This window comes from Palaemon carinicauda, chromosome 16 (assembly GCF_036898095.1).
Source record: "Palaemon carinicauda isolate YSFRI2023 chromosome 16, ASM3689809v2, whole genome shotgun sequence".
Taxonomy (NCBI): domain Eukaryota; kingdom Metazoa; phylum Arthropoda; class Malacostraca; order Decapoda; family Palaemonidae; genus Palaemon; species Palaemon carinicauda.
In genome coordinates, this window is record NC_090740.1 from 6,816,465 (window position 1) to 6,824,843 (window position 8,379).

The 8,379-nt window shown below is 41.9% G+C and overlaps 1 long non-coding RNA gene across 1 annotated transcript in view; it reads right to left on the reverse strand.

The window, feature by feature from the left end:
• Positions 1-7,571, reverse strand: part of LOC137654910 (uncharacterized) — an 8,497-nt gene extending 926 nt beyond the window's left edge. The window contains exon 1 of the long non-coding RNA XR_011046741.1: positions 7,429-7,571. This is a non-coding gene — a long non-coding RNA (uncharacterized lncRNA). The remainder of the gene's footprint in view (positions 1-7,428) is intronic.
• Positions 7,572-8,379: the final 808 nt, after the last annotated feature.

An 8,379-nucleotide genomic window follows, 5' to 3' on the forward strand; every position in this document is an offset into this window, starting at 1 on the left:
TACTTGGTATGTCACCAACAAACCCTATGGTACTTGGTATGTCACCAACAAACCCTATGGTACCAGGTTTGTCACCAACAAACCCTATGGTACTAGGTTTATCACCAACAAACCCTATGGTACTAGGTTCCTCACCAACAAACCCTATGGTACTAGGTTCCTCACCAACAAACCCTATGGTACAAGGTTCCTCACCAACAAACCCTATGGTACAAGGTTCATCACCAACAAACCCTATGGTACTAGGTTCCTCACCAACAAACCCTATGGTAAAAGGTTCCTCACCAACAAACCCTATGGTACTAGGTTCCTCACCAACAAACCCTATGGTACTAGGTTCATCACCAACAAACCCTATGGTACAAGGTTCCTCACCAACAAACCCTATGGTACAAGGTTCATCACCAACAAACCCTATGGTACTAGGTTCCTCACCAACAAACCCTATGGTACAAGGTTCCTCACCAACAAACCCTATGGTACTAGGTTCCTCACCAACAAACCCTATGGTACTAGGTTCATCACCAACAAACCCTATGGTACTAGGTTCATCACCTCCTCACCAACAAACCCTATGGTACAAGGTTCCTCACCAACAAACCCTATGGTACTAGGTTCCTCACCAACAAACCCTATGGTACTAGGTTCCTCACCAACAAACCCTATGGTACAAGGTTCCTCACCTCCTCACCAACAAACCCTATGGTACAAGGTTCCTCACCAACAAACCCTATGGTACTAGGTTCCTCACCAACAAACCCTATGGTACAAGGTTCCTCACCAACAAACCCTATGGTACAAGGTTCCTCACCAACAAACCCTATGGTACTAGGTTCCTCACCAACAAACCCTATGGTACAAGGTTCATCACCAACAAACCCTATGGTACAAGGTTCATCACCAACAAACCCTATGGTACTAGGTTCATCACCAACAAACCCTATGGTACTAGGTTCCTCACCAACAAACCCTATGGTACAAGGTTCCTCACCAACAAATACTATGGTACAAGGTTCCTCCCCAACAAACCCTATGGTACAAGGTTCCTCACCAACAAACCCTATGGTACAAGGTTCCTCACCAACAAACCCTATGGTACTAGGTTCATCACCAACAAACCCTAGGGTACTAGGTTCATCACCAACAAACCCTATGGTACTTGGTATGTCACCAACAAACCCTATGGTACTAGGTTCATCACCAACAAACCCTATGGTACAAGGTTCATCACCAACAAACCCTATGGTACTAGGTTAGTCACCAACAAACCCTATGGTACTAGGTTTGTCACCAACAAACCCTATGGTACTAGGTTCATCACCAACAAACCCTATGGTACTAGGTTCATCACCAACAAACCCTATGGTACTAGGTTCATCACCAACAAACCCTATGGTACTAGGTTCATCACCAACAAACCCTAAGGTACTAGGTTTATCACCAACAATGCCTTGGGTAGTAGGTAAATCGCCAACAAACACTATGGTACTAGGTTTGTCACCAACAAACCCTATGATACTAGGTTCATCACCAACAAACCCTAAGGTACTAGGTAAATCGCCAACAAACACTATGGTACTAGGTTTGTCACCAACAAACACTATGGTACTAGGTTTGTCACCAACAAACCCTATGGTACTAGGTTCATCACCAACAAACCCTATGGTACTAGGTTCATCACCAACAAACCCTATGGTACTAGGTATGTCACCAACAAACCCTATGCTATTAGGTTCATCACCAACAAACACTATGGTACTTGGTAAATCGCCAAAAAACACTATGGTACTAGGTTCATAACCAACAAACCCTATGGCACTTGCTATGTCACCAACAAACCCTATGGCACTTGCTATGTCACCAACAAACCCTATGGTACTATGTTCATCACCAACAAACCCTATGGTACTAGGTTTATCACCAACAAACCCTATGGTACTTGGTATGTCACCAACAAACCCTATGGTACTAGGTTCCTCACCAACAAACCCTATGGTACTATGTTTGTCACCAACAAACCCTATGGTACTAGGTTCATCACCAACAAACCCTATGGTACTAGGTTCATCAACAACAAACCCTATGGTACTATGTTTGTCACCAACAAACCCTATGGTACTAGGTTCATCACCAACAAACCCTATGGTACTAGGTTCATCACCAACAAACCCTATGGTACTAGGTATGTCACCAACAAACCCTATGGTACTAGGTTCCTCACCAACAAACCCTATGGTACTAGGTTCCTCACCAACAAACCCTATGGTACTAGGTTCCTCACCAACAAACCCTATGGTACTAGGTTCCTCACCAACAAACCCTATGGTACAAGGTTCATCACCAACAAACCCTATGGTACTAGGTATGTCACCAACAAACCCTATGGTACAAGGTTCCTCGCCAACAAACCCTATGGTACTAGGTTCCTCACCAACAAACCCTATGGTACTAGGTATGTCACCAACAAACCCTATGGTACAAGGTTCCTCACCAACAAACCCTATGGTACTAGGTTCCTCACCAACAAACCCTATGGTACTAGGTTCCTCACCAACAAACCCTATGGTACTAGGTTCCTCACCAACAAACCCTATGGTACAAGGTTCATCACCAACAAACCCTATGGTACTAGGTATGTCACCAACAAACCCTATGGTACAAGGTTCCTCACCAACAAACCCTATGGTACTAGGTTCCTCACCAACAAACCCTATGGTACTAGGTATGTCACCAACAAACCCTATGGTACAAGGTTCCTCACCAACAAACCCTATGGTACTAGGTTCCTCACCAACAAACCCTATGGTACTAGGTTCCTCACCAACAAACCCTATGGTACTAGGTTCCTCACCAACAAACCCTATGGTACTAGGTATGTCACCAACAAACCCTATGGTACAAGGTTCCTCACCAACAAACCCTATGGTACTAGGTTCCTCACCAACAAACCCTATGGTACTAGGTTCCTCACCAACAAACCCTATGGTACTAGGTTCCTCACCAACAAACCCTATGGTACTAGGTATGTCACCAACAAACCCTATGGTACAAGGTTCCTCACCAACAAACCCTATGGTACTAGGTTCCTCACCAACAAACCCTATGGTACTAGGTTCCTCACCAACAAACCCTATGGTACAAGGTTCATCACCAACAAACCCTATGGTACTAGGTATGTCACCAACAAACCCTATGGTACAAGGTTCCTCACCAACAAACCCTATGGTACTAGGTTCCTCACCAACAAACCCTATGGTACTAGGTATGTCATCAACAAACCCTATGGTACAAGGTTCCTCACCAACAAACCCTATGGTACTAGGTTCCTCACCAACAAACCCTATGGTACTAGGTTCCTCACCAACAAACCCTATGGTACTTGGTAAATCACAAACAAACCCTATGGTACTTGGTAAATCACCAACAAACACTTTGGTAGTAGGTTCATCACCAACAAACCCTATGGTACTAGGTATGTCACCAACAAACCCTATGGTACAAGGTTCCTCACCAACAAACCCTATGGTACTAGGTTCCTCAACAACAAACCCTATGGTACTAGGTTCCTCACCAACAAACCCTATGGTACTTGGTAAATCACAAACAAACCCTATGGTACTTGGTAAATCACCAACAAACACTTTGGTAGTAGGTTCATCACCAACAAACCCTATGGTACTAGGTATGTCACCAACAAACCCTATGGTACAAGGTTCCTCACCAACAAACCCTATGGTACTAGGTTCCTCACCAACAAACCCTATGGTACTAGGTATGTCACCAACAAACCCTATGGTACAAGGTTCCTCACCAACAAACCCTATGGTACTAGGTTCCTCACCAACAAACCCTATGGTACTTGGTAAATCACCAACAAACCCTATGGTACTTGGTAAATCACAAACAAACCCTATGGTACTTGGTAAATCACCAACAAACACTTTGGTAGTAGGTTCATCACCAACAAACCCTATGGTACTAGGTATGTCACCAACAAACCCTATGGTACAAGGTTCCTCACCAACAAACCCTATGGTACTAGGTTCCTCACCAACAAACCCTATGGTACTAGGTTCCTCACCAACAAACCCTATGGTACTTGGTAAATCACAAACAAACCCTATGGTACAAGGTTCCTCACCAACAAACCCTATGGTACTAGGTTCCTCACCAACAAACCCTATGGTACTTGGTAAATCACAAACAAACCCTATGGTACAAGGTTCCTCACCAACAAACCCTATGGTACTAGGTTCCTCACCAACAAACCCTATGGTACTAGGTTCCTCACCAACAAACCCTATGGTACTTGGTAAATCACAAACAAACCCTATGGTACTTGGTAAATCACCAACAAACACTTTGGTAGTAGGTTCATCACCAACAAACACTATGGTACTTGGTAAATCGCCAACAAACCCTATGGTACTAGGTTTCTTCACCAACAAACCCTATGGCACTTGCTATGTCACCAACAAACCCTATGGTACTATGTTCATCACCAACAAACCCTATGGTACTAGGTAAATCACCAACAAACCCTATGGTACTTGGTAAATCACCAACAAACCCTCTGGTACTAGGTTCCTCACCAACAAACCCTATGGTACTAGGTAAATCGCCAACAAACCCTATGGTACTTGGTAAATCGCCAACAAACCCTATGGTACTAGGTTCATCACCAAAAAACCCTATGGTACTAGGTAAATCGCCAACAAACCCTATGGTACTTGGTAAATCGCCAACAAACCCTATGGTACTAGGTTCATCACCAACAAACCCTATGGTACTAGGTAAATCGCCAACAAACCCTATGGTACTAGGTAAATCGCCAACAAACCCTATGGTACTTGCTATGTCACCAACAAACCCTATGGTACTTGCTATGTCACCAACAAACCCTATGGTATTAGGTTCCTCACCAACAAACACTATGGTATTAGGTTCATCACCAACAAACACTATGGTATTAGGTTCCTCACCAACAAACACTATGGTATTAGGTTCATCACCAACAAACACTATGGTATTAGGTTCATCACCAACAAACACTATGGTATTAGGTTTGTCACCAACAAACCCTATGGTACTATGTTCATCACCAACAAACCCTATGGTACTAGGTTCATCACCAACAAACCCTATGGTACTTGGTATGTCACCAACAAACCCTATGGTACTAGGTTCATCACCAACAAACACTATGGTAGTAGGTTCATCACAAACAAACCCTATGGTACTTGGTAAATCACAAACAAACCCTATGGTACTTGGTAAATCACAAACAAACCCTATGGTACTTGGTAAATCACAAACCCTATGGTACTTGGTAAATCACAAACAAACCCTATGGTACAAGGTTCCTCACCAACAAACCCTATGGTACTAGGTTCCTCACCAACAAACCCTATGGTACTTGGTAAATCACAAACAAACCCTATGGTACAAGGTTCCTCACCAACAAACCCTATGGTACTAGGTTCCTCACCAACAAACCCTATGGTACTAGGTTCCTCACCAACAAACCCTATGGTACTTGGTAAATCACAAACAAACCCTATGGTACTTGGTAAATCACCAACAAACACTTTGGTAGTAGGTTCATCACCAACAAACACTATGGTACTTGGTAAATCGCCAACAAACCCTATGGTACTAGGTTTCTTCACCAACAAACCCTATGGCACTTGCTATGTCACCAACAAACCCTATGGTACTATGTTCATCACCAACAAACCCTATGGTACTAGGTAAATCACCAACAAACCCTATGGTACTTGGTAAATCACCAACAAACCCTCTGGTACTAGGTTCCTCACCAACAAACCCTATGGTACTAGGTAAATCGCCAACAAACCCTATGGTACTTGGTAAATCGCCAACAAACCCTATGGTACTAGGTTCATCACCAACAAACCCTATGGTACTAGGTAAATCGCCAACAAACCCTATAGTACTTGGTAAATCGCCAACAAACCCTATGGTACTAGGTTCATCACCAACAAACCCTATGGTACTAGGTAAATCGCCAACAAACCCTATGGTACTAGGTAAATCGCCAACAAACCCTATGGTACTTGCTATGTCACCAACAAACCCTATGGTACTTGCTATGTCACCAACAAACCCTATGGTATTAGGTTCCTCACCAACAAACACTATGGTATTAGGTTCATCACCAACAAACACTATGGTATTAGGTTCCTCACCAACAAACACTATGGTATTAGGTTCATCACCAACAAACACTATGGTATTAGGTTCATCACCAACAAACACTATGGTATTAGGTTTGTCACCAACAAACCCTATGGTACTATGTTCATCACCAACAAACCCTATGGTACTAGGTTCATCACCAACAAACCCTATGGTACTTGGTAAATCACAAACAAACCCTATGGTACTTGGTAAATCACCAACAAACACTTTGGTAGTAGGTTCATCACCAACAAACACTATGGTACTTGGTAAATCGCCAACAAACCCTATGGTACTAGGTTTCTTCACCAACAAACCCTATGGTACTAGGTTCCTCAACAACAAACCCTATGGTACTAGGTAAATCGCCAACAAACCCTATGGTACTTGGTAAATCGCCAACAAACCCTATGGTACTAGGTTCATCACCAACAAACCCTATGGTACTAGGTTCCTCACCAACAAACCCTATGGTACTTGGTAAATCACAAACAAACCCTATGGTACTTGGTAAATCACCAACAAACCCTCTGGTACTAGGTTCCTCACCAACAAACCCTATGGTACTAGGTAAATCGCCAACAAACCCTATGGTACTTGGTAAATCGCCAACAAACCCTATGGTACTAGGTTCATCACCAACAAACCCTATGGTACTAGGTTCCTCACCAACAAACCCTATGGTACTAGGTTCATCACCAACAAACCCTATGGTACTAGGTTCATCACCAACAAACCCTATGGTACTAGGTTCATCACCAACAAACCCTATGGTACTAGGTTCATCACCAACAAACCCTATGGTACTAGGTTCATCACCAACAAACCCTATGGTACTTGGTATGTCACCAACAAACCCTATGGTACTAGGTTCATCACCAACAAACCCTATGGTACTAGGTATGTCACCAACAAACTCTATGGTACAAGGTATGTCACCAACAAACCCTATGGTACAAGGTATGTCACAAACAAACCCTATGGTACTTGGTATGTCACCAACAAACCCTATGGTACTAGGTTCATCACCAACAAACCCTATGGTACTAGGTATGTCACCAACAAACTCTATGGTACAAGGTATGTCACCAACAAACCCTATGGTACAAGGTATGTCACCAACAAACATTATGATACTTCCTTGGCCTTCCGCCATATTGAAACTCGCTAATTCTTCGAGTTCACCTCTGTTTCACTATTTACGTTAATAACCTCAATAATACTAACCTGAAAAGGTCCTGTTTCAACTAGAACATCACTGTCACTTGATGCCACGTTTCTAGTAAGTAATTAATACTCTGCACTGTAATAATCACAAAATAATCACAAAATAATCGTCAAAATAATCGGGAACACGAATTTAAACTTGGCGGGACTATCACCTGACACTGACTGATGGCGGGGTGGGGACAGGGTTGCCAAATAACTTGACGTCCAAACCGCGGTGCAAAGCCTCAAAAGTAGCGGCAGTTGCTTCAAAAGTAGCCCAATTATAGTAACTTAGCCATCATTAAATTGGTACTAAAAACTACTGATATTATATACTATAGAAATAAATTAGTGGGGAGGGGATCGAAATCAACCAACTAAGCTTTTATAGAAGAGTATGATATCGAAAAATTTACATAATTTTTATTCAAAAATACAGAAAATAAAGCCGTATATTTTTTTTGCAAAATTAAATACTAGTTGAATGACATTTAACAAAATCAAAATTAGCAAAATAAAAGAGATTTGTTGTTCATTCAACATAATCATAAAACGATTCAATTAACTAAGTTTAATATAGTATATTTACATTGGTGATTGTATTGTTTTAGAATTTATTCAATTAATGGAAAACAAGTTTTTACAACAAAGGTTCAGTTAGCAAACGTGGTTATGGTGACTCTTCCTCCGATGAATTTAGTTCTGTCACAAAAGATTTAATGAATTAGCTAATACAGACGTCATTTATCATGTCTTCCTTTATAATGTTATCAGTGTGCTTAATAGCCTTGACCCAATTTTCCTTGCAAATCTGAAACAAAGTCGGTTTGGATATGTTGGTCGCATCTGTGACACGTTTGATTGCTTGGTCAGTTACAAATTAACAGTTTCCTTATCCTTTTCCCACTTTAAAAAAAAAAAAAAAGCTGATAGACATTGTATGCAGGGTTAAAATATGTACCATAATTA